The sequence below is a fragment of the Triticum aestivum genome, chromosome 5A (genome assembly GCF_018294505.1).
Source record: "Triticum aestivum cultivar Chinese Spring chromosome 5A, IWGSC CS RefSeq v2.1, whole genome shotgun sequence".
Lineage (NCBI taxonomy): Eukaryota > Viridiplantae > Streptophyta > Magnoliopsida > Poales > Poaceae > Triticum > Triticum aestivum.
This window is the reverse complement of record NC_057806.1, coordinates 212,279,373-212,283,142: the sequence shown is the minus strand read 5'-3', so window position 1 is coordinate 212,283,142 and position 3,770 is coordinate 212,279,373. Positions and strand designations below refer to the sequence as shown.

General features: G+C 51.4%; 1 long non-coding RNA gene across 1 annotated transcript; it reads right to left on the bottom strand.

Moving 5' to 3' along the window:
• Nucleotides 1-900: 900 nt before the first annotated feature.
• Nucleotides 901-3,534, bottom strand: LOC123102805 (uncharacterized). The gene is made up of 3 exons (XR_006449388.1): nucleotides 2,649-3,534; nucleotides 2,246-2,559; nucleotides 901-1,491 (listed from the first exon to the last, which is right to left on the bottom strand). It is a non-coding gene; the product is annotated as an uncharacterized lncRNA (long non-coding RNA).
• Between the last annotated feature and the right edge of the window lie 236 nt (nucleotides 3,535-3,770).

Here is a 3,770-nt window from a genome sequence, read left to right as displayed (position 1 = left end):
GAAGACACCCCAAATGCTAGATCCCCAATCGTCCTGACTGGGCTCCACTACTGATCAACAGGAAACGAAACAAGACAACGGTCAAGATCTTAATCAAGCTCCCACTTGAGCTGGGTTGCGTCACCTGCACTGGTATCATTGGCACCTGTAACTGTTTGGAAGTATCTGTGAGTCACGAGGACTCAACAATCTCACACCCGCGAGATCAAGACTATTTAAGCTTATGGGTAGGAAAGGGTAGTGAGGTGGAGCTGCAGCAAGCACTAAGCATATATGGTGGCTAACATACGCAAATAAGAGCGAGAAGAGAAGCAGCGCAACGGTCGAGAAGCTAGAAGTGATCAAGAAGTGATCCTGAATCTACTTACGTTCAAACATAACACAAGAACCGTGTTCAATTCCCGGACTCTGCCGGAAAGAGACCATCATGGCTACACACGCGGTTGATTCATTTTAATTAAGTTAAGTGTCAAGTTCTCTACAACCGGATATTAACAAATTCTCATCTGCCCATAACCGCGGGCACGGCTTTCATAAGTTCAAACCCTGCAGGGGTGTCCCAACTTAGCCCATCACAAGCTCTCACGGTCAATGAAGGATATTCCTTCTCCCGAGAAGACCCAGTCAGTCTCGGAATCCTGGTTACAAGACATTTCGACAATGGTAAAACAAGACCAGCAAAGCCACCCGAATGTGCCAACAAATCTCGATAGGAGCTACACATATCTCGTTCTTAGGGCACACCGGATGGGCAAGACGTTGGGTTGGCATAGACCCTGGTTTCCCAGGGGGCGCCGGACATCGCCCAGCTCGGACCAACACTTAGAGAAGCACTGGCCCGGGGGGTTAAAATAAAGATGACCCTCGGGCTCGCGAAAACCCAAGGGAAGGTTATAGGTTGTTAGGAAAATGTAAAACCAAGGTTGGGCCTTGCTGGAGGAGTTTTATTCAAAGCGAAGTGTCAAGGGGTTCCCATAACACTCAACCACGTAAGGAACGCAAAATCAAGGAACATAACACTGGTATGACGGAAACTAGAGCGGCAAGAGTGGAAAAAAACACTAGGCACAAGGTCGAGCCTTCCACCCTTTACCAAGTATATAGATGCATTAATTTAACATAATAGATATTGTGGTATCCCAACGTATCCATGTTCCAACATGGAACAAACTTCAACTTCACCTGCAACTAGCAACGCTATAAGAGGGGCTGAGCAAAAGCGGTAACACAGCCAAACAACGGTTTGCTAGGAAGATGGGTTAGAGGCTCGACATGGCAATATGGGAGGCATGATATAGCAAGTGGTAGGTATCGCGGCATATCAATAGAGCGAACAACTAGCAAGCAAAGATAGAAGTGATTTTGAGGGTATGGTCATCTTGCCTGAGATCCCGCAAGGAAGAAGAACGAGTCGATGAAGTAGACAAGCGGACGAAGTTGAACGAATCCTCACAAACGCGACGTTATCAGAACCAACCCGAAGAAGCAACACTGGAAAGAAGCAAACAACATGGTAAACAACCATCACAAGCATGGCATGATGCACAACCAAGGATGATGCATGTCCGGTTTAAATATGCATGGCATGGCAAAGTGCACAAACAAAACTACAAGTTAAGTGGAGCTCAATATGCAACGTGTTGCATATTGACGAAACACCACCACAATTATTTAGTTCTCTCCCGTTTAAGTACTCAACAAAGTTAAATGTTGGTTAGCATGGCAAGGGGTGAAGCATAATAAAACTACTTAACTAGGCAAGTTTAAATGAGGCTGGAACAACAAACAACAAGTCCGGAAAAACCTCATGGGCATATTTTAAAGTTGGTACTGTTCTGCCCTATACACAATTTTAGAGTTATTAAACATGCAAAGGAATGCCACCATGTTAAACTATGCACTTTTCCACCCCATTTACATATAAAGTTTATTAAGTTTGGAGCTACATTTATTTAGTTATGAAGTATACCATTTTAGCAAGTTATTTAAGAAAAAATAAACAAACAGCATTTCAAACATTTTTAACTTGCATGAAATTTGCATATTATGAAGCTAGATAAAATTCTAGTCATTTTACATGTATGAAGTTTTTACATGCGATGCACAGTTTGTGATTTATGATATGCATGAAGAATGGGGGTTTTTCTGCAAAACTGCAGTCTGGATAAATGATTAAATTCGTCCAGAGAAAAAAAGTTATACGGGCCGAATCTGTTGGACCAACAGTGCACAGGGGGGTTCTCACCCAGTGGGCCTGGCCCGGTGGGTGGAGGAGGAAGCCGCATGCCGGAAGGGGCGCTGGGCCTGGCGCGGCCCACGCGCTGGCGCGGTCAAAGCGAGCGATACAAGGGGGTTCGAGGCGCTCGTCCTCCTCTGTAACTGCTTCGATGCAGAGGACGGCAGAGGCGCGATGTAGGTGCAGGGGGCGTGAACTCCGGCACCTCAACGCGAAGGTCACCGGCCGACGAAGCCTGGCGAGGCGGCGACCGGGGCGACTCCGACAGGCGATGCGTGCAACGAGGAGGAGGGAGCTCATGCTCCTGCATCCATGGCGGGGACCTGCGGAGGAACACGAGAGGACTGAAGGGGATACAGGAGAGGAGAAGGGAGATGGAGAGGGAAAAGGAGCAGGGGAAGGTCGGCGGGACCTGCTAGTGCTGTCGTCGGTGAGGTGGATCAAGCGGCGCGGCTGCCGGCAGCGCCGGTGTTGCGAGAGCCGACGAGGACGAACAGCAGAACGCCGGTCCTGGAGCGCTGGTGCTCGACGCGGGGAGAAGGAGGGATCCATGGGAGAAGATCTCGGGGTAGAGGAGGCCATCAGGGCGGGTGCACGGGTGAGGCGCTTGGGGCTGTAGCAAATCGGGGCTCCGGTGGCGCGTGCTGACGGAGTGGAGGCAAGGGCGGCATGGACCTGACAGTGAAATCTGGCGAGGTCCAGCGACTCGCGGAGCGACAGCGTCAACGGGCGTGGTCGCTGGAGCGGTCCAGGTCGAGGTCAGGGTGGGCTCGGTGACCGGCGGCAGTGGCTTGAGGCGGGGCATCGGCGTCCGGCGACGAGGAACTTGGCAACGCCAGGGTCGAGGAAAATGGGAGGCGCGGCCATGGCTTCGGGCTCCATGTTTCCTGCAGGTCTAGAGAGAGGGGCGCGAGCTGAATCCATCTGATAGGCTGACGAACTCGATGTGCTCGGGCGCCATGGCTGCTCCTGTTATGACGAGGAGAGAGGTAAGAAAAGAGAGAGGGAGAAAGAAAAGGAAGGAGGGAAGGCATGGGGCGAGGCCGGCCTAGCGGAGCTGGTCGTGGTCGGCGGGCATGGAAGCTACAGGCGGCGGCGGCATGTCCATGTCGTCGGGAAGGAGAGGGATCGAGTGGAGCTCGGGCTCGGCCACTGGTTGGCCCAGCGCCGAAGACGAGGTGGATTGGTGGTTGCTGCGGGAGGATATGAGGAGGGGATCTGGGAGGATCCCAAGGGAGAGAGTGGTGGCGGCGGGTGAGGGATTGGATGGATGGAAGGAAGCAACAGGATCCCTAATTTCTAGGGTTGCCCATTATATATAGCGGTGGGATTAAGTTTAGGAGCTATTTGGTCCATCCGATCGTTATCGGGCGGTCGAGAGAAATATAGGTTAGGAAGTACAATTAACAAAATAGAGATGTTTTTTAGATGTTAGGGGATGATCTGAATCCAGCGGTGACAACTGCCCGGGTCGGGTCCGGGGCAGATTTTGGACGCGCGCGTGAGGAGGGCCGCGGGCTGATGAGAGAGGTTA